The sequence below is a fragment of the Chiloscyllium punctatum genome, chromosome 16 (assembly GCF_047496795.1).
Source record: "Chiloscyllium punctatum isolate Juve2018m chromosome 16, sChiPun1.3, whole genome shotgun sequence".
NCBI classification, from domain to species: domain Eukaryota; kingdom Metazoa; phylum Chordata; class Chondrichthyes; order Orectolobiformes; family Hemiscylliidae; genus Chiloscyllium; species Chiloscyllium punctatum.
The window spans coordinates 6,469,612-6,493,092 of record NC_092754.1 but is presented as its reverse complement, the minus strand read 5'-3'; the positions used below and the strand labels follow the sequence as shown (position 1 = coordinate 6,493,092).

The following is a 23,481-nucleotide window of genomic DNA, read 5'->3' as shown; positions in this document are numbered from 1 at the left end:
GCAACAGAAGCGTCCCTAATGTTTTTATAAAATCATTTTTTATTTCACCTATTTTTCTTATCAACCTGCTCAGAGTATTGAACCAGGGACCCTGGTCCAGGAGAAGGGATTCTACCACTGCACCACAATAGGAACCCCACAGAAGGACCTCTAACACTATTTTAGAAAACCACTGACTATCACCTTCTGGTCATTAGAGTAATAGAGTTATAAAGTCATCCAGCAGGGAAACAGACCCTTTGGTCCTACCACTCCATACCGACCATCATCCCAAACTAAACTACTCCCATCTGCCTGCAGTGGGTCCATATCCCTTCATACATTTCTTATTCTTGCACTTATCTAAATGTCTTAAATGTTGTAACTGCACCCACATTCATCACTTCCTCTGGAAGCTCATTCCACACACAAACCACTTTCTGTAAAAGAATTACCCCTCATGTCTTTTTAAATCCTTCTCCACTCACCTTAAATTTAAACCTCTGAGTCTTGAAATCCCCACGTTAGGGAAAAGACTCCTGCCAATCACCTTTCATGATTTTATAAACGTCTATAAGGTCACCCCCTCAACCTCGTACGCTCCAGTGAAAAAAGTCTCAGCCTATCCAGCCTCTCTCCATAACTCAACCCTCCAGTCTCAGCAACATCCTGGTAAGTCTCTTCTGAACCATCTCCAGCTTAATAGTATCCTTCTTGCAGCAGGACAATCAGAACTGGACATAGTATTCCAGAAGAAGCCTCACCAATGTCCTGCACAACCTCAATATAACATTCCACCTCCTATACTTAAAGGCAATAAAGGCAAGCATGCTAAACATCTTCTTAAACAACTCTGTCTATATGTGATGCAAACCTCAAAGAATTCTGCGCCTGAACCATTAAAGCTCTCTGTTCCACAATACTACTCAAGGCCCTACTTTTAATTGTATAACTCCTGTCCTTGCTTGTTTTACCAAAATGCAAAACCTCGCATTCATCCGAATGAAACTCCATCTGCCACTCTTCAGCCAATTGGTCCATTGATCAAGATAATCTTAGATAGCTTTCTTCACTGTCCACTATACCACCCATCTCAGTACCATCTGCAACTTAATCGTTGATTTTATATAACCTCTCATTTCCTCTCTGACCAAATGATGGGTGAATTGATAACTGCTGGTAAATGGGTTGAGGCCATGCAATCTCATGCAATTAGCACTATCATGGAGGACACTTGTAACTCATTAAAAATGTTACAGTAATTAGGCAAGAAACTACAATGTGCTGAAGAGCTGGGTAGGTGTGGTCCCGTGTCTTATAGTCTTATGGAGTAACTTATCAGACTTGGCAATAAGATGTCCAATCTGAGAATGTGGCATACTGTTATGCTTTTGAGGAATTATCAGCAGAGGGGTGGGCGAGCGAAGCTTGGGGAATGGATGAATTTACAATCCCAAGACTGAGGCACTGAGGAAGATAATGTGATCTTCTGATTCTCACTGATCAGCATCAAAATGTTTAGGCAGGTCATGACCTCACATTGGCTCCACTCCTTTCAATTACCCAACAAATTAAATTCTGAACAAGGTGAGGAACTTTGCACATTTCAGGAGAGCGGGCAGTGTGGGAGAGTGTGTAAATACCTGTTTGAAATAGTAAAGCTCTTTGTAACTTTCCACAACCAAGAAAAACATATTTTAAGGAACAGAGTTTCTTACCCAATATGGTTAAAAGGGAAGTTCAAAATAAGGATGTAAATCCCAAGAAGGATCTTACGATAAAGTCAGTTTTTAGGTTAAATTAGTTCCTTAGAAATCTGTCTCTTGCAGAAAATGGGGAAACAACTAAAGGTTCTTAATCTTGATTGAGGTGGACTAATTACAATGTTTGTTACTCAGTTAACTTTCAATAAAACAGGAAAAATGGTGGCTCCTTATTTTACAAAATGCAAAACCACAAGAAAAATTGTAGAACAACGTGTAACTGCTAAGGCCCATGTTTATATTTTGAAGAATTAAGAGTTAGTTGCCTTTGTTCCCTTCTTTACTACAAAAGTCAAACCAAACGGGCAGACCAGTCTTCAGCACACCTGTGTAACACTGGCCTGCTCTGACAGGAAAGGACTTCCTCATGTAACAGAAAGACTGCTGCACACTGCTCCCCTGGATAGTGATCTCAAACCAGAAAAACCGATCAGGATCACGGAGAGGAGCCCAAGCAACCTCAGAAAAAGTACGTCAGCATTGAGTATTAATTTGTTACAATCTGTATCGATAAATTAGATGAAGGAATCATGTGCGATGTATCCAAGTTTAGGTAGGAAGGTGAGCTGTGAGGAAGACACAAAGGAAGCTTTAGACAGGTTAGTGACCTGGGCAAGCAAGTGTCAGATGGATTACAAAGTGACAATGCGTAAACTTATCCTCTTTGGGAGTGTAATAATAGAAGAGCAGTTTCTAAATAATGAGAGATTTGACATTGTTGCTATTCTGTAGTCTCCTTTCTACGTGAAATGCAGAGAGTTTAGAAGTGGGTGTATCAAGTGATTAGAAAAGTAGAAGTTATGTTCACCTTTAGGCAGGTCATGACCTCACATTGGCTCCAAAGGGATTGGAGTATCCAAAGGGATTTGAGAGGTCACATTTTGTTCCTCAGTGTCTCGGAGTTGGGATATTAAATTCACCCATTCCCAATGCACCAGGCCCCCATCCCTCTGCTGATAATTCTTCAGAGACATATCAGCCTTCCAATGTGGAGTAAAGATGTCTTTCTCCGATTGAGTAAGTCTTTGACAAGCCCATACCAGGAGTAACGTGTACTATTTCAGTCTCATGGAAAAGCTCCCTCTGTCTAGAGAATGTAACAATTATTCGTTGGACTGATACCTGAGATGAAGGGAGGAGAGATTGAGGAAACTGAGTTTATATTCCCTAGAATCGAAAAAAAAAGACAGGTAATTTAATTCATACATGTAATATTCTGAAGGGGTTTGTCTGAGTAAGTGCTAAGAAAACGTCTTCCATAACTCAAGGGGAAGGTGAGCAGCCAGAAGTTATTGTGCACATTGGCACTAATGACATCGGTAGAAATAGGGATGTGGTCCTGCAGGGTGATGATGGAGAGCTCGGAAAAAAGTTTTAAACCAGGACCTCATTGGTGATAATCTCTAGATTACTTCCAATGCTAATGAGGGTAAAAACAGGAGGATATGGCAGATGAATGCGTGCTGAAAGAGTTGGTGCAGGCGACAGGGATTCAGGTTTTTAGATCATTGGGATCTTTTCTGGGGCAGAGGTGACCTGTTCAAGAGGGATGGGTTGCAACCGAACTGGAGAGGGACCAATATCTTGGTAGCCAGTTTTGCTTATGCTATAAGGAAGGGTTTAAACTAGACTGTCAGGGAGGTGGGATCCTCAACAGCAGGGAGACAAGTACAAAGCTGGAAGGAGATACAGTAATCAGAAATAGTAAAGTGAAGAGACAAGTCAGGCTGGAACATGACAGGGAGCAAGGAATGCCTGTTGGATTAAATTGCATCGATTTCAGTGCAAGAGGACTGACAGGTAAGGCTGATGAACTCAGGGTGTGGATAGGTACATGGCATTGGGATATTATAGCCATTACAGAAACATAGCTAAGGGAGGGACAGGACTGGCAGCGTAATGTGCCAGAATGCAGGTGCTTTAGGTGGGACCGTGGTGGTTGAAGGAGGGGAGGGAGAGTTACATTTTTGGTTAAGGTAAGTATCACAGCAGTAATCAGAGATAAAATAACTGAAGGATCATCCAGTGGGTGGAGCTAAGAAATAAGAAGGGAATGATGACATTATTAGGGTTGTACTGTCGGCCCCCAAGTAATCAATGAGAATTAGAGGAACAAATATGCAGGGAGACTGGGGGAGACTTGCAGGAGCAATAGGATTGGCATAGTAGGAGATTTTAATTTTCTTAATATAGTCTGTGAGTGCCAAATCATGAAGGGTTTAGATGGGGTGGAATTTGTTAAGCACGTTCAGGAAAGTTTCCTCAAGCAGTATATAGACGGTCCTACTTGGGAAGGGACAAAACTTCAGAAATAAGGCAGGATGGGTGACAGAGGTGACAGTGGGGGAGCACTTTGGGACCAGTGACCATAGTTTTGTTAATTTTAAAATAGTTATGGAGAGGGACAAAACTGGTCCACAAATTCAAGTTCTAAATTGGGGCAAGGCAAATGTGGATGGAATGAGACAGGAGCTTGTAGGGGTTGGTTGGAGTAGTTTGTTTGTAGGCAAAGGGACCTGGGGCGAGTGGGAGGCCTTTACAAGTGAGATAGCTAGAGTTCAAGTTCAATGTTTCTGTGAGAGTGAAAGGCAAGGTTGACAGGAATAGGGAATCCTGGGTAACAAGAGACATTGAGGCTTTGAGCAGGAAAAAGAAGGAGGAATGGCTCAGGTACAGGCAGCTGGGGTCAAGGGAATGTGTGGAGGTATACAGGGGATAGAGGAGTTTACTGAAGAAGAAAATCAGGAGGGTGAAAAGGAGGCATGAGATAGCTTTCGCTGAGAAGATTAGGGTAAATCCAAAGAGGTACTTTAAGTACATTTAAAGAAAAAAAATAACTAGAGAGAGAAAAGGGCCCCTCAAGGACCAAAGTGGACATGTATGTGTGGCACCAGAGGAGATGGGCAAGGTTCTCAATGAATATTTCTCCTTTGTGTTTACCGTGGAGAAAGACATGAAGACTTGGGAACTTGGGGAAATTAGTGATGATATCTTGGGGACAGTCCATATCACAGTGGAGGATATGTTGGATGTGTTAGAATGTATGAAGGGGGATACATCTCCAGGTCCTAACCAGATATATCCAAGAACACTGCCAAGGCTAGAGAAGAAATTGTGGGGGCCCTGTCTGATATTTTTGTGTCATCGTTAATCACGAGTGATGTCCTGGAAGACTGGAGGGTAGTGAATGTTGTGCCAAATAGGTCTGCAAAGAAAAGCTTGGGAACTATAGACCAGTAAGTGTAACATCTGTGGTGGGTAAGTTACTTGACAAGATTCTGAGGGATAAAATACACACGCATTTGGAAAGACAGGGTTTGATTAAGAATAGTCAACATGCCTTTGAGTGGGGGCTCATGCTTCACAAATTTGTTCGAGTTCTCTGATGAAATGGCCAGTAAGATTGATGAGAGCAGGGAGGTAGATGTAATCTATAGGGACTTTAGTAAGGCCTTTGATAAAATTCTACATGGTCGGCTGTGCTGGAAGGTTAAATCGCATAGAATCCAAGGTGAACTGGCAAATTGGATACAAATTGGCTTGAAGGTAGGAAGCAGAGGGTAATAGTGGAAGGATGCTTGTTGGACTGGAGGCCTGTGACTAGTGGAGTGCCTCAGGGGTTGCTGCTGGGCCCATTACTATTTATTATCTATATCAATGATTTAGATGAGATTGTACAAGGCATGATAAGTAAGTTTGCTGATGACACTGAAATAGATGGTATCATGAACTGTAAGGAAGGCTATCAGAAATTGCATCAGGACCTTGATCAGCTGGGGAAGTGGGCCGAGAAATGGCAAATGGAATTTAATATAGATAAATGTGAGATCTTGCATTTTGGAAAACTAAATCAAGGTAGGAGTTTTATGGTGAATGGTAGGGCTTTAAGGAGTGTAGCGGAACAGAGGAACCTTGGAGTTCAGGTTCACAGTTTTCTGAAAGTGGAGTCACAGGTAGACAGGGCAGTGAAGGAGGCTTTTGGCACACTGGCCTTCACCTGTCAGGGCATTGAGTATAGAAGTTGGGAAGTTATTTTGCAATTGTACAGGATGTCGGTGAGTCCGCACTTGGAGTATTGGTCAGTTTTGATCATTTTGCTACAGGAAGGATGTTACTAAACTGAAAAGAGTGCAGAAGAAATTTACAAGGATGTTGCCTGGACTCAATGGTTTGGGTTACAGGGAGAGATTGGACAAACTAGGACATTTTGCTTTAGAGCTTCAGAGACTGAGGGGGGATCGTTATAGAGGTGTATAAGATCATGAGAGGCATGAATAGGGTGAATGTCATTTTTTTCCCAGAGTTGGGGAATCGAGGACTAGAGCACATCAACTTAAGGTTAGAGGGGAAAGAATAAAAGGGAACCTGAGGGGTAATTTTTTTACACAGAGGGTGGTACACATATGAAATCAGTTGCCAGTGGAAGTGATTGAGATGTGTACATTATCAAAGCTTAAAAGGCATTTGGACAAATACATGGATAAAAAAGGATTAGAAGTTTATGGGCCAAGTGCAGCGTTAGTGTGGATGGACATTTTGGTCAGCATGGACCAGTTTGGGCCAAAGGGCTGGTCTCTGCGCTTTGAATCTGACTCTAAGACTCTATGACTGGAGAGTCTGGTATTAGGTGTCTTTGTCTCCCTGAAATAAGGAAAACATCTTTGTTCAGTTGGTTGTGAACTTTACTAGAAGGCTTAGTGTCCTCAAGTGCATTCAGGGTCAGAGACTGACAGATCCTTGAGTGTGGAGGTAATTGTGGAATATGGAGAGAGTGTGAGAGGATCAGGATGTCTTACTGAATGGCACAGCAGGCTAAGGCAACAAAGGGTCTACTCCAGCTTGTGTTCAGAAATGCAATTTTACGCCAGTGTGAAATATCACCTCAGAAAGCAATAGGGTACACCTGGCATTGCTCTGGATATATCCATGCTAACTTCACAGGTAAATGTCAACCTTCCCATTTCCAGGCAGGTCAGCCAATAACCAGCCCCAACATTGTGCTAGCAGCGGAGGCTGGTAACCAAGACCCCAGAGCCATTACCGAGTCCCAGGAGCTCATTTCATAGACTCCAGCCAATGTCCAGCAGCAACTGGAAGAGGAACAAAGCGAAGAGTGAAAGATGAACTCAAATCTTGTAAAGTCTTATATTGTATTCAGTGTTTCAAGATGGTGCCACTGCATGGCAACATTTTGCATATAACAAGCTAAAAAAACACTTTTCACTGTATTTTTTAATCACATCTGACAATAAATCTAAATCTAAATCTGAATCCCTGGTTTGAGACAACATTGCAGAGGGCACAGTATGTCACAATATAAAGCAAACGGCAAATTGTAAACCACAGTCTGGCCACATTGCTGACTCAGCCTCAAATACCTCCTGTTTCATGGCACTAATTCGATTACCAAAGTAATGATTGATCTCTCTGAGAGATTATCAAGCTAAAAACATTAAAATAAATGTAAAGAACTGCAGAAGCTGAAAATCTGAAATAAAAACAGAAAGTGCTGGAGAAACGCAGCAGGGCATGGCAGCATCTGTAGAGAGAGAAAAAAATGCTGAAAACATTAACTCTCTTTCACTCTCCACAGGAACTGTCTGGTTCACTGACCGATCACCAACATTTTCCATTTTTAGTACTGACATATTTTGTCACCTGGCATTTCTTGATGTTGTAGAAAAGGAATAATTCTTCTTTAAGTGAGGATGAACTGAATGTGAGCAACCTTTCGCCAAATTAAAATGAACAGTCTACTGAACGCACAAACCATGACCAATCAATGATGTGGACAATTGCAGTGTGCACCAATATCCTGCTGATGGCTCCTGCACACTGTCAGCTGCATAGCTTATCTAGCCCCAGCCTGACACCTCTGGCTCGGGTCATATAGGACGGATTAGTCTAAAATCCATCGTCACTGGGACATCTGCAACACTGTATTGATCGCTTTGATATCTGCAACAAGAACTTCAAATCATATGATTCACACTTGTGCACCTTCCTGTTTGAATCAGTCATGACTCCATTGCCTGGCCTATATCCCCAAGCAGCCAGACATCCATCTGTCTTTCTCCTTCAGTGAGCTGTGTCACATTTGATTGTCTCAGAACAGAAGCATTGTGAACATTGCTTGACCTGCACACATTGATGTACATTATTTTCAGGCAGGAGGTGCAAATAACCTGCACATTAATGGAAATAAGAACTTGTGCTTGTAGAGTGCGTTTCATGACTCCAGGACATTATAAAGCACTTCACACACAATGGTTTCCTTTGGAAGTGCAGTCCTTTGTTACGTGACAGGATGGTTTGCTAAAGGCATAGATGGCAATTTACACATAGTCAGCAACAGCTGATGCCTAAAGGAAGTCAGCAATGTGATATAACCAGCTGCCTGTATTGGGGATGGTAGTCTTCGCTGAGTCTATTGTTTCAATGATCCCTTCAATGAGCAATGAACTCATTATTCTGTCTAAATCTTGTAAGGGCCTCCAAATTCCAATCCCAAATTATCTCCGCTTTGGTAACGTGCATGTGAATCTTCAATTCAGTCATGTCTAACTATTACCAGGGAGGCTGTCTCACACAAAATTCTACGTGACAGTACATCCATCCAATGAACATGGCAGAGCAATTGGAGATTAGCATTTGCATCTGAAATTAATACAAACATACCCGGAGTTTAAAGAGATCTAACTGAGGTATATAATTCAATTCCCTACAGTGTGAAAACAGGCCCTTCGGCCCAACAAGTCCACACCGACCCTCCGAACAGTAACCCATCCAGACCCATTTCCCTCTGATTAAAGCACCTAATACTATGGGCAATTTAGGCATGGCCAATTCACTTGACCTGCACATCTTTGGACTGTGGGAGGAAACCCATGCAAGACAGGGGAGAATGTACAAACTCCACAGAGAGTCACCTGAGGCTGGTATCGAACCTGGTGTTGTGAGGCAGCATTGCTAACCATTGAGCCACCGTACCACCCATATGATGTGTATAAGTTCAACAAAGTAGGTGTAGAGAGGATGTTTCCTCATGTGGGCCAATCTAGAATGAGAGATCGCAGTTTTAGGATAAAAGGTAGCTGATTTAAAACTGAGATGAGGAGAAATCACATCCCTTGCAGTGGAATCTGTGGAATTCACGATCTCACAGTCCAGTGCATGCTGGGACATTGAATACATTTAAGAAGGAGGATACAGGATTTTAATTAATAACAGGTTGAAGAGTTACAGAACGTGAACAGGAAAGCAGAGGTAAGGCCGAGATGAGATCAGCCATGATCATTTTGATTTGATTTATTATTGTCACGTACCAAGATACAGTGAAAAGTGTTGTTTTGTGTGCTGTACAGGCAGATTGTGCCATACAAAGTGCATCAGGGTAGCGGAACAGAGAGCAGAATACAGTGTCACAGCCGCAGAAAATGTGGTAAGGAGGAGAGAGAGAGAGCAACAAAATCAACAAAATTGTTTCGAATGGCAGAGCGGGCTGAAGGAACTGAATTGTCTCATCCAGCTCCTAATTCTTAAATTCTTATGTTCTTTTGACAACGAGTGTTTGCTGATAATATTAACACACTCCAGGGCCTCTGAACTGGTGACCTTGCCCTGCAAAAAGATGCTGAGGAAATGTCTGCAAAATAGCAATGGGAAGCAAAGAAATGGTGGTGAAACTGAATAGATTCTTTGCATCTGTTTGCACAGTGGAAGATATGAACAACATACCAGAACTTCAGGAGAGTCAAGGGGTAGAGGTGAGTGTAGTGACCATCAATAAGGAGAAGGTGCTGGGAAAGCTGAAAGGTCTAAAGGTGGTTCAATCACCCAGACCAAATGGACTATACACCCCAGAATTCTGAAGGAGATAGCTGAGGAAATTGTAGAGGCATCTTTCAGGAATCACTGGCATCAGGGAGGGTCCCGGAGAACTCGAAAATGCTTAATGTAACCCCCTTGTTTAAGGAGGGAGAGAGGCAGAAAACAGGAAGCTGTGGGCCCGTTAACCTAACCTCAGTCACTGCCAAGACGTTAGAGTTCAGTGTTAATGATGAGATTATTTGGAAGTGCATGGTAAAATAGGGCTGAGTCAGCACGGCTTCATAAAGAGGAAGTTATAACCGGACAAATCCGCTAGAATTCTTTGAGGCGGTAACGAGCAAGTTAGATAAAGAAGAGCCAATGGACATGATCTTGTTGGACTTCCAAAAGTTCTATGACAAGGTGCCACACAGGAGGCTGCTGAATAAGATAAGTGCCCATGATGTTAAGTGCAAGGGACTGGCATGGGTAGAGAATTGGCTGACTGGCTGAAACAGAGAGTGGGGATAGAGGGGTCTTGTCAGAATGGCAGCCGGTGACTAGTGGAGTCCTGCAGGAGTCAGTGTTGACACCACAACAATTCACATATACTTTAACAATCTGCATGAACAAACTGAAGGCATTGCTGCTAGGTTTGCAGATGACGCAACTTAGGTGGATGAACAAGTAGTGTTAAGGAAGCAGGGAGGCTGCTGAAGAACTTATACAAGCAAGGAGAGTGGCAGATGGATTATAATACGGGAGTTAATGCACTTTGATCGAAAGAATTGAGGAATAATCTATTTTCTAAACAGAGAAAGGTTTCGGAAAACTGAAGCACAACAGGACTTGGGACTCCTAGTTCAGGATTCTCTTCAGGTTAACATGCAAGTTCAATTGCAAATTAGGGAGGCAGATACAATGTTAACATTCATGTTAAGAGGGCTAAAATATAAGGTAGAGATGGATTGCTGAGGCTGTATAAGGCTCTGGTCAGGTCAGGCAGCATCCAAGGAGCAGGAAAATCGACGTTTCGGGCAAAAGCCCTTCGTCAGGAATAGAGCTGATGAAGAACTTTTGCCTGAAATGTCAATTTTCCTACTCCTCGGATGCTGCCTGACCTGCTGTGCTTTTCCAGCGTAACTCTAATCTAGACTCTGGTTCCCAGCATCTGCAGTCCTCACTTTTGTCTAAGGCTCTGATCAGACTGTGTTTGGAACAATTTTGTGTGAACAATTTTGGGTTCTGTATCTAAAAGAACATGTGCCAACATTGGAGGGGTCCAGAGGAGATTTACAGGAATGATCCTGGGGACGAAAGGCTTGTCATGTGAGGAGTGGCTGAGGACTCTGGGTCTGTACGCACTGGTTTTAGACAGATGAGGAGGGTCTGATTGAAACTTTCAGAATACAGAGAGGCCCTGGACAGAGTGGATGTGGAGAAAATGTTTCAACTAGTAGGAGAGACTTGGGCCTAATGGCATCGCCTCAGAGCAAAGAGAAGATCCTAAAGAACTGAGATGAGGAGGGATTTCTTCAGCCAGAGAGGGGTGAATCTATGGAACTCATTGCTGCAGAGGGCTGTGGAGATCAAGTCACTGAGTGTACTTAAGACAGAGATAAGTAGGTTCTTGATAAATAATAAGATCAGGAATTACGGAGAGAAGGCAGGAGAATGGATTTAATGGTGGAGCAGATTTGATGGGCCGAATGGCCTGAATCTGCTCGTACGTTTTATGGTCTTATGGCCTGGTACAATAGAAGGGGGGACCTTTTTGCTGCCCCAGTAGGTGATATCCAAGCCTCACATTTCTTCACTCCTCTGAATGAGATCCTGTCATTTGAACAAAGCTAAACATTACTAAAGTTTGGATATTTCTTGATAAATAGTGAGTTGCAATCAGTGAAATATTCTCCTTCCTTGTAGATGTTGAGTTAAAAGCAAAGTAACAGAAAATTTTTGACATGGTCTTATTGAAATTATATTGAAAGAATATAAGCTTGAACTATGTGTATCAATAAATACTGTATAAAACAGAAATGGTGACAGGAACGACCAGAATTCAAACTAGATAGCAATTATTGTTTGGATGTGCTCCAGTCCTTGCTAAATTTGATGTGTTATGATGGAGTAAGTTTATTTATTGTCAGTCATTTTCCTTTTTATTGCTGACTGAACATCACAGCAGACAGATAGTGGCTGCAAATAGGTCAAATGATGCTGCAGTTTATTGCATTGTCTGGTACAACAGGATCTCGGAGCTGGGTCAGTATCAGTATCAGTACATTAAATGACATTACATGTTGGAATCTGTACCGTGAAACTGTGTGAGTAATCTATTTTTTAAAAAACATGCATTTATGCAACACATTTCCCAGAGTGCTTCACAACCAATCAAGTATTTTTGAAGAGTACTCACAATGTTGCAATGCAAGAAATACAGTAAACAATTTACACACTGCAAACTCTTACAAGCAGCAGCGTGATAAAGATCAGATAACCTGTTTTTTGCTTGTTGATTGAGTGACAAATATTGACCAGGGGATAACTCTGCTGGTCTTCTTCAAGATAATGTCTTGAAATCTTTTATATCCAGTAGATGGGGTCTCGGGTTAATGGCTTATCTAAAAGGAACTCTTTATCCCAATTTGCTGTTCCTGCCCATCAGCCAATTCTCTATCCATGTCAATATACTACCTTCAACATTGTAGGCTTTCACCTATGACTTAAACCTTTGTGAGATACCTTGTCGAACAGCTTCTGGAATTCCAAGTACATCACATCATCTGGTTCCCCTCTATTCACTCTGGTTGAGACTTCCTCCTAAAACTCGAATGAGTTACTCAGATGCCATTTCTCTTTGAGAAATGAGTCACATTGTAGTCTGTTTGATTCAACAATGGTTTTCCAAATGTTCCACGTCTTTAGTAATTGATTCCAATACTTTTCCAACAATAGGTGTTGGGCTAATCAGTCTGTAGTTACCCGATTTTCCCTCCCTCCCTTTTTGAAGAGGCGTGTCACATTGGCAATTTTCCAACCCTCAGGTATTTCTCCAGAATACAAAGATTTTGGAAAATTACAACCAATGCATCCACTATCTTGGAAACTCCATCTTATAGGATGCTTAGATGCAAGCTATCAGGGCTGGGACCTCTGACTCCCATTAATTTATCTAATACTGCTTCTTCAGTGAAGGTGGGTATTAATTTTTGTCCTGTATTCTTTGGTATTAATGTGAGATTTGAAGTATCTTCCACTGATGCAAAGTGTCTGTTTAACTGCTGTTATGTTTGTATACACTTATATCGTTTGTATACACTTATATGATATCCATCAGCTCTCTCTTTGTGTATACACGATTCTTGCACCACCTAAAAATGTTACCTATGTGATTCTCAGCTACAGTATGCAGTTCTGATGGAGACAAATATGTTATTTCTGGCTCCTGACAGTCTTTGTAATTAACTGGTCCATGTAAAATTAAAAATCACACAACACCAGATTATAGTCCAACAAGTTCATTTGGAAGCACTAGCTTTCGAGCCACTGCTTATTCATCTCCGAAAGCTAGTGCTTCCAATTAAACCTGTTGGACTATAACCTGGTGTTGTGTGATTTTTAACATTGACAACCCCAAGCCAACATCGGCACCTCCAAATCATGGTCTATGTAACTCATCCATATTGCTATAATGGAATCAACACCATTTCTCTTGTGTAAGACAAGTGGCTCTTGTTAAAATGAAGTAACAGTTCATCCTCTATCATGACTAGTGGCACAGTGGTTCAGTGGTTAGCACTGCTCCCTCACAGCACCAGGGAGCTGGGTTCAATTCCAGCCTCGGGAAACTGTCTGTGTGGAGTTTGCATATTCTCCCTGTGTCTGGGTGGGTTTCCTCTGGGCGCTCCTTTCCTCCCACAGTCCAAACATGTGCAGACAAGGTGGATTGACCATGCTAAATTGCCCCATGGTCTCCAGATTTGTATAGGCTAGGTGGATTATCTATGAGGGTTGCAGGGATAAAGGAGGGAATCTGGGTGGGATGCTCTTCAGAGAGTCAGTGTGGACTTGAAGGGCTGAATAGACTGCCTTCACACTATAGAGATACATTGACTAATTAGCGATTTTTGAGAAGATTTGTAGCTCAGGTTGATGATAAGTATGTAAGTTAGCTCGCTGAGCTGGAAGGTTTGTTTTCAGATGTTTTGCCACCATGACTAGGTAACATCTTCATTGAGAGTCTCTGGTGAAGTGCTGGTGCAATGTCCCATCCCTCTATTTATAGGTCTTGGTTTCTTAAGGTGGGTGATGTCACTTCCAGTTCTTTTTTTTTCAAGGGAAGCTCGATGGGATTTAAATTGATGTGTTGTTTGATGGATATGATTTGGAGATGTCGGTATTGAACTGGGGTGTACAAAGTTAAAAATCGCACAACACCAGGTTATAGTCCAACAGGTTTAATTGGAAGCACTAGCTATCAGAGCGCTGCTGATAAAGGAGCAGCACTCTGAAAGCTAGTGCTTCCAAATAAACCTGTTGGACTATAACTTGGTGTTGTGTGATTTTTAACTTTATTGATGGAGTTCTGGTTAGAATGCCATGCCTCTAAGAATTCTCATTTATTTCTTTGTTTCGCCTGTCCTAGGATGTGTGTGTTGTTCCAATCAATGTGGTTAACATCTTTGTCTGTATGTATAGAAACCAGTGATAGTGGGTCATGTCTTTGGGTGGCCAGTTGGTGTTCATGTATCCTGGTGACAAGTTTCCTGCTTGTTTGTCTGATGTAGTGTTTTTTACAGCTCTTGTATGGTATTTGGTAAATGACATTAGTTTCGCTAGTCGTAATCGAATGGATCCTTTATGTTCATTAGTCACTGTTTAAGGTTTGTGGGCTACCATGATGCCAATGGGTCTGAGTAGATTGGAATTAGCTATGACTAATTAGCTAGGAGGATTGGTAGCAGCACCTTACCCCAACCATAATACATCAGTGGTTGGTTCCACAGTGTATGAGACATGGGGCATTCTCTTACCAGACTCTGACCAGTGTGGGTTATGACAAGGTGTGTTATAGAATTGTTCAGGAAGGTCCATCTCTACATGGAGATCATCTCATTGTGTATAATTCACTTTTCAAAAACAAAATGGGGAGATTCTCATCAGACGGCAGCACCTCCCAATTAACGTTCATTGTTGCTTTTTAAAGACCATGTTAACTCACCACAGCTTGTGATCTTACCAAACTCACTGCATGAGAGGGCCATTGGGAAAACTAACTATGGTGAAAGTAAAATCACCATAGTCATTTCAGAACATAGGGCTGTTCCCCCATTAGAAAGAGAGAGATGATTGCTGTTGGTTTAACCTGAGGGTCACTATGCCTCAGGCAAGGGGTGAGGTTGAGAAGGAGACTCCTTCACAACAACCTCAGCAAGTGCAGGAATTGATCCCACACTCTCGGCATCGATCTGCATCAGAGACGAGGTGTCCAGCCAACTGAACTAACAGATTCCCACTTGACATGGAGACCACCAGGCCAAACACAGAAAATGCTGGGGAGACTCTGGCAGTAGCTGTGGGGAGAGAAAAACAGAGTCCGACATGACTCCTTCAGAGTGAAAGGGATTGGAAAATAATGTGTTTTGCACTTTTGACAGGGCAGAGCAGGAATGAGAGGAACAGATGGTGTATAGACCCAGGGCAAAAGGCAGAAGGGTTGCTAATTGGGGTGAAAGAGAAATAGAGATGTGGAAGATTACACCAGAGCCAGGACCAAAATGTTAGCATTAGAGCACGTTGGTTTATTGAAATGGCCAGAAATGGGAGGACAGGGTCATAGGTATTTGGACCATGCAGACAGTATCCTCAGTAAGAGCTGTCTGAAAGTCTCAGGGATGCAGTTCACAGTCAGGAAGCCCAGCACAGTGAATGAGCAGCCTCCCAGACCAGTCCATAGTCAGGTGTCCTGGCATTGTACCTCCAGGAGTAGGTGATGGTCAGTTACAGAATCCTTTCAGTGCAGAGAGAGACCATTTGGCCCCAGCAGGTCTGAACCGAGTCTCTGAAGAACACCAAGACCAACGGCCCCATTCAATCCCTGCATTTCCCATGGATAACTCAACTAGCCTGCACATCCCTGGATGCTATGGGCCAAATTAGCCTTGCCAATCCACCTAACCTGCACATCTTTGGATTGTGGGAGGAAACCGGAGGACCCAGAGGAAACCCACGCAGACACGGGGAGAATGTGCAAACTCCACACAGACAGTTGCCCGAGGCTGGAATCGAACCCGGGTCCCTGGTGCTGGGAGGCAGCAGTGCTAACCACTCAGCCATCATGTCGCCCTTAGTCTATGCCTCTGTTAGGGCCGGTCCTGGGGCAGGGGTGTGGGCTGTCCTGATTGGATCTTATGCCCATCAGCCAAGCGTCTGGATGGGCAAAGGCTGGCACTGGTGGTTCAGGCAATCCCGAGAGGGATTAGCCACAGTCATCACGTGATATTAAGGGGGAGAGGGGGCAGGGGAAATGGGACTGGGGAGGGAGAAGGGAGGCGTTTTCGGCACACGTACATAATCTGGGGGATGAGCTGGGGAAGTGAAAAGCCTGTAGAGTTAATAATGGGCCCCTATACATGACAATCTGATGTTGGCATCTCAGAGCAGAGGGCAAAACCTCATGGTAAGGGATCACCCATTTAAAACAGGGATGAGGAAGGAATCCTTCTCTCAGAGGCTGCATTGTTAAGTACACTCAAGGTTGAGATAGACAAATTTTTAATCAGGAAGGAATTCAAGGGTTATGGGGGAAATGGCAGGAGAGGGTGATCAGATCAGCCATGATCTCACTGCCCACTGTGAGGCAGACTCAAGGGGCTGAATGGACTCCTTCTGCTCTTTAAAGTCTGATGGATTTATAATGAAGTAAATGAGGAGTGGCAGATTGACTGTGTTTTCACAAAACTCTGCTAGGTTTGCACAATAATAAATAATCTGAATGATTCTGGGTTTACATTGCCAATTTCTGGTGGTACAGACCTGGTGTACACCAGGTTCGTGGCAATTGGGTGGCATGGTGGCTAAGTGGTTAGCATCGCTGCCTCAGAGTGCCAGGGACCCAGGTTTGATTCCAGCCTTGAGCGACTGCCCATGTGGAGTTTGCACATTCTCCCTGTGTCTGTGTGGGTTTGCTCCGGTTTCTCTCCACAGTCCAAAGGTGTGCAGGTTAGGTGGATTGGCCATGCTAAATTGTCCATAGTGTTCAGGGATGTTAGGGGTAAATATAGGGTAGGGAGAATGGGTCTGGATGGGTTACGCTTCAGAAGGGTTGGTGTGGATTTGTTGGACCGAATGGCCTGCTTCCACACTGTAGGGATTCTATGATGCAGAGGATACCAAACTCTGGGTTACTGAATAGATAATTGATATATACCAGATGTGTGGGCTATTCTGGGTGAATGATATGGAGAATAAAAGCACAGTACACTCCATGCCACAAAATATAAGGCCCTGGGTGAATGAATGGAGCCACTAGATTCTGGGTGTGAATTATATGTCATTTTGGTGAATGACACATATCTGCTCTGATTTGATTTATTACTGTCACAAGTATCGAGATACAATGAAAAGTATTCTTTTGTGTGCTATCCAGACAAATCATATCTTACATAAGTACATCACAGTAGAACAGAATGCAAAATATATTATTACAGCTACAGAGAAGGTGCAGAGAAAGAACAACTCTAATATACGAGAGGTCCGTTCATAAGTCGGATAACAGCGGGGAAGGAGCTGTTCTTAAATCTGTTGGTACTTTGTTTTCAAAATTTAGTATCTTCTGCCCACAGAAGAGGGTGGAAGAGAGTATAACTGGGGTGGGAGGGGTCTTTGATTATCGAAGGATTCAAGAGTTGTGTTACTTCCTGCACTATTTCCAAACTTTCACCAGCTCATGTAGTTATTGTTTTTATAAGGTGAGTCCAGTTCAATGTCTTGTTAAGGGAAACCCCCAGAATGGTAATCATGGGAGATTCAGTGGGAGTAATGCCTTTAATTTTTTTAAATTTCAAAAATGTACTTTATTCATAAAATTATTTTGATATCTATACAATTGGTCATGTCATTCTTACGCACACATTGCATTTCTTTACATACAGAGATCGGAATTAATCATTCGTATATACAAGTCTATACATTGACCATCCAGATATTTAGCTGAGGTGTCAGCGGGGCCCAATTTCTGAGTGGGCTCCCTGTTCTTCTTAGGCAGACAGACCTTACACAGTGGTCTTTCCCCACCGCGCCTTGGTAGCAGCTGCCCCCAAGCTTCAGCGCGTCCCTCAACACGTAGTCCTGGACCTTGGAATGTGCCAGTCTGCAACACTCAGTCGGAGTCAGCTCCTTCAGCTGGAAGATCAACAGGTTTCAGACAGACCAAAGAGTGTCCTTCACCGAGTTGATGATCCTCCAGGCACAGTTGATGTTTGTCTCACTATGCGTCCCGGGGAACAGACTGTAGAGCACGGAGTCCCATGTCACGGAGCTGCTCGGGACGAACCTCGACAAACACCACTGCATTCCTCTCCAGACTTCCTTTGTGTAGGCACATTCCAGAAGGAGGCGTGTGACAGTCTCGACCCCCCCGCAGCCGCTTCGAGGGCAGTGTGTGGTGCGGATGAGAGTCCAGGTGTGCATAAGGGATCTCACAGGCAGAGCCCTTCTCACCACCAGCCAAGCCATGTCTTGTTGGAAAGTTCTGGCGATGAGGCATTCTGCCAAATGACTTTGACAGTCTGCCCAGGGAACCGCTCAACAGGATCCGCCCTCTCCTTTTCCCGAAGGGTCTCAAGAACACTACGTGCTGACCACTTCTGAATAAATGCCTTTAAATATCAAGGAGTTTGGTGGTTAGCTCCTCTCTTGTTGGTAATACTCATTGCCTGGCACTTGTTTAGCACAAATGTTAATTGCTACTTTTCAGTCCAACTGAATATTGTCCAGGTCTTGTTGCATTGAACACATACTGCTTCAGTATTGGAGGAGTTGTAACTGGTACTGAACATCTCCAACCCTGACCTAGGAAGGTCATTGATGAGAGTTAAAATTGGTTGCATATGAAGTATGTAAGGCTCTGGAAGGGTGGGACATAGTATATCAACCTCTGCGAAGATGCTATGATGTGTACCAAGCTAGGGGTGTAGAGCGTATCAGGCTGTGGGGTGCTAGTATAGAGTATACCGGGCTGTGGGAGGGTGGCATAGTGTGTGCCAGGCTGTGGGAGGGTGGCATAGAGTGTACCAGGCTGTGGGAGGTGGTGTAGAGAGTACCAGGCTGTGGGAGTGTGGTATAGAGGATACCAGGCTGTGGGAGGGTGGTATAGTGGGCCAGGCAGTGGGAGGCTGGTGTAGAGTGTACCAGGCTCTGGGAGGGTGCTATAGAGGATGCTAGGTTGTGGGAAGGTGGTATAGTGTGTACCAGGCTGAGGGAGAGTGGTGAAGAGGATACCAGACTGTGGGAGGCTGGTATAGGGTGTACCAGGCTGTGGGAGGGTGGTATAGAGGATACCAGGCTGTGGGAGGCTGGTATAGGGTGTACCAGGCTGTGGGAGGCTGGTATAGGGTGTACCAGGCTGTGAGAGGGTGGTACAGAGTGTACCAGGCTGTGAGAGGCTGGTATAGCGTCTACCAGGCTGTGAGAGGCTGGTATAGCGTGTACCAGGCTGTGAGAGGCTGGTATAGGGAGTACCAGGCTGTGGGAGGCTGGTATAGGGTGTACCAGGCTGTGAGAGGGTGGTATAGAGTGTACCAGGCTGTGAGAGGCTGGTATAGGGTGTACCAGGCTGTGAGAGGCTGGTATAGCATGTACCAGGCTGTGAGAGGCTGGTATAGCGTGTACCAGGCTGTGACTGAGTGAGTGAGTGATGCAGCCGGATAGCCCAGTACTGACTTTCACACTGAGCTGTGGGCGCTGTCGAGCTGTGTTGCTGACTAACGCGAACTGCACATTTCAGCACTTCCGTTTCTCAAGTCACCGACCTCCATTTTTTTGCACTTTATTCCTTTTATTTGTTATTTGAAGAAGCGGCAGCATTGACGATGTACTTTCGGTTCGTTTCCCGGAATGGAAAGTGAAAGGGGAGCGGTGCCTGGAGCTCTCGCTGGGAGGTGGGAATCTCCCTGTCTCTCTCTGTTTACTGGTAGCTTGTCCATCCTCAATAACTCGGTACCAGAACCCTCAGTGCCTGCATGATGTGGAAATGTATCATATATTGACAGAAAATCTCTATTTGATTCTGTTTAGCTTTGTATCAATACTTTAACCATAAATTAAACAAAGAGAATAGCGTTTATATTCAAGGGTTGTTTTCCTGGTGGGATAACGTTATTTTTCTGTGAATCACAATTCCTTTAAAATGACTCTCTTCAACAGGAGCTGAGTCAGAAACCCGATGCACGGACATGGGATGGTATCAGCCTTGGGAGTGTCTAGAGCACTGAGTGAGTATTGACCCAGTCAGGACTGTTGTGGTGGGATCACATTTTAGTTCATTGTGTATCTGCTAGCATCCCTGATCGAAGGGCCGACTGGCCTAACCCATCTCCTGTGTCTCATGCTCTGCTGTATAAACTAAAAGGGGTTATGCGATCTTGCCTTGAAATCATCCTTGCAGTGACAGATTTGAAAACAGAAGCATTGACTTGGAATTAATTAGTTCACTCCAGAATGTGAACGTTTGCAGTGTATTTTAAAAGGATTAGAAACTGTACCCTTGATCTGTCTGGAAAGGATGTATGTGTGTGTGTGTGTGTAGGTGGGTGTTAAAGCTCGTGAGAAACACTTAATAACAATCCACGCACACTCAAAGGGGTGGCCCACATTTACCGAAACAGCATGTTTTAAATATTTTTCTTTTGTTATTTTAGAGGTGAATGAGATGAGGGAGCTCTTGTTTAATTCCTGATGGGAAGTGCTTCAACATGTTAACCTTCAATTGTACAGATAATTTTTAAAAAAGCAGAGTAACTCTCTATTCCCAGTATACCAAGGGAGCTATTTGCTGGATAAACTCTGCTCTTAAACTGGTATCATGTACATTGTTTCCTCAGGATGTTATATGTAAAGTATCCAATCAGCTAGGCACAGGGAACTATTTCATAACAAGGTATAGTTCACCAATAATGTATAAAGGTTAATTTCTTGTATGAAAATGCATATAGAACATGTACTGTCAAGTTTACAGTATTCAGTCCCACAAGTAGGAAGAGAGAGGAAGCTAAGTGAATAGGACTCTTCATCTAAGGACAGATATTCTGTGATTGGAGACAGTCCAGAGAAGTCACTGGGTTCATCCTGGGTATGGATGGATTGTCTTATAGAGTCATAGAGATGTACAGCATGGAAACAGACCCTTCGGTCCAGCCCGTCCACACCGACCACATATCCCAACCCAATCTAGTCCCACCTGCCAGTACCCGGCCCATATCCCTCCAAACCCTTCCTATTCATATACCCATCCAAATGCCTCTTAAATGTTGCAATTATACCAGCCTCCACCACGTCCTCTGGCAGCTCATTCCATACACACACCACCCTCTGCGTAAAAAAGTTGTCATTTAGGTCCCTTTTATATCTTTCCCCTCTCACCCTAAACCTATGCCCTCTAGTTCTGAACTCCCCGACCCCAGGGAAAAGACTTTGCCTATTTATCCTATCCATGCTCCTCATAATTTTGTAAACCTCTATAAGGTCACCCCTCAGCCTCCAATGCTCCAGGGAAAACAGCCCCAGCCTGTTCAGCCTCTCCCTATAACTCAAATCCTCCAACTCTGGCAACATCCTTGTAAATCTTTTCTGAACCCTTTCAAGTTTCACAACATCTTTCCGATAGGGGGGGAGACCAGAATTGCACGCAATATTCCAACAGTGGCCTAACCAATGTCCTGTACAGCTGCAACATGACCTCCCAACTCCTGTACTCAATACTCTGACCAATAAAGGAAAGCATACCAAACACCTTCATCACTATCCGATCTACCTGTGACTCCACTTTCATGGAGCTATGAACCTGCATTCCAAGGTCTCTTTGTTCAGCAACACTCCCTAGGACCTTACCATTAAGTGTAAGATTTGCTTTCCCAAAGTGCAGCACCTCGCATTTATCTGAATTAAACTCCATCTGCCACTTCTCAGCCCATTGGCCCAACTGGTCCAGATCCTGTTGTAATCTGAGATATCCCTCTTTGCTGTCCACTACACCTCCAATTTTGGTATCATCTGCAAACTTACTAACTGTACCTCTTATGATCGCATCCAAATCATTTATGTAAATGTCAAAAAGTGGAGGGCCCAGCACTGAACCTTGTGGCACTTCACTGGTCACAGGCCTCCAGTCTGAAAAACAACCATCCACCACCACCCTCTGTCTTCTACCTTTGAGCCAGTTCTGTATCAAATTGACCAGTTCTCCCTGTATTCCATTAGATCTAACCTTGCTAATCAGTCTCCCATGGGGAACTTTGATGAATGCCTTACTGAAGTCCATATAGATCACATCTACTGCTCTGCCCTCATCAATCCTCTTTGTTACTTCTTCTATGAGGAGAGGTTGACTACATTGGGTCTGTGTTCATTAGGATATAGAAAAATGAAAGGTGATTTAATTGAAACTTACAAGATTCTTAAAGGGAACAAAATCTGAAAACTGCAGATGCTGTAAATCAGAAACAAAAACAGAAATTGCTGGCGACATCTCTGGAGGGAAATCAGAGTTCATGTTTCAGGTTGAGTGACCCTTCCTCAAACTCTTAAAGGACTTCACAGGGTAGATGCAGGGAGGTAAAGGGTGATGCGAGATGCTCACAGGGTAGATGCAGGGAGGTAGAGGGTGATGTGAGATATTCACAGGGTAGATGCAGGGAGGTTGTTGGTGATGTGAGATATTCACAGAGTAGATGCAGAGAGATTGTTGGTGATGTGAGATATTCACAGGGTAGATGCAGAGAGGTTGCGGGTGATGTGAGATATTCACAGGGTAGATGCAGGGAGGTAGAGGGTGATGTGTGATATTCACAGGGTAGATGCAGAGAGGTAGAGGGTGATGTGAGATATTCACCGGGTAGATGCAGGGAGGTAGAGGGTGATGTGAGATATTCACAGTGTAGATGCAGGGAGGTAGAGGGTGATGTGAGATGCTCACAGTGTAGATGCAGGGAGGTTGTAGGTGATGTTCTCTGTAAGCAGCACTGTGTTCTGTGTGCGCATGGCGATCAGAGTCAGAATACCGATTGTAGTATTGCCTTCTGGTTCTGGAGATCGCTGTTGTGAATGGGCCTCGGTGACTGGGGAAGAGGTTAGAGGGTGTGCTGTTGGGAGAATGTAGGCTCCCTTTGGCATAACATCAAAATACGGAGTGACACGTCTAAGAAGGAGATAAGGAGCAATTCTCTCTCACAGGGCTGTGAATCTGTGGAATTTTTTACTACAGAGGACTGGATTGTGATCGATTTGTATTCAGTAAGGGAATCAAGGGTTGGGTGGAATTGGTTATCAGATCAGCCATGATCTTATTGAATGTTCAGGTAGACTTGATGGGCTGAATCATTACTTTGGCTCTTATGTCTTACCTCCTTCCTCAAAATACTAGGCTTCAAAGGAAAGCTTCTACAGCTGTTTGGCTTCTGTTCAGGCTCCTTTCACAGACTCTTGTTCCTTCATTCCCTGGGTGCAGAAATTATATTCAAGTGAAGTTTAGAATTATTCCTGTTTTCTTGTTAATGCTTTATTATAGAAGGGAGCATTTCATTAAACAGGCCCTTGGGATTGTATCAGTGTATTCCGCAGTGTGCAGTACTCCCATATTAAAGCAAAGCACCATAAATAGTTACAAAACATAATGGTTTTATGTAAATAGTGTTAGAATCTTGTTGCTCAT

The 23,481-nt window shown here is 43.6% G+C and overlaps 1 protein-coding gene across 6 annotated transcripts in view; it reads left to right on the top strand.

The window, feature by feature from the left end:
• The first annotated feature begins 19,531 nt into the window (after positions 1–19,531).
• pik3cd (phosphatidylinositol-4,5-bisphosphate 3-kinase, catalytic subunit delta) overlaps positions 19,532–23,481 on the top strand; it is a 228,672-nt gene continuing 224,722 nt past the window's right edge. For 3 of the 6 annotated variants that reach the window (XM_072586124.1, XM_072586123.1, XM_072586122.1), the window contains exons 1-2: positions 19,535–19,714; positions 19,980–20,047. The gene's annotated coding sequence lies outside the window, so the exon portion shown is untranslated. Of the gene's footprint in view, positions 19,747–19,979; positions 20,048–23,481 lie in introns of all 6 variants that reach the window. The other 3 variants (XR_011962673.1, XM_072586126.1, XM_072586125.1) reach the window with 3 other exon arrangements.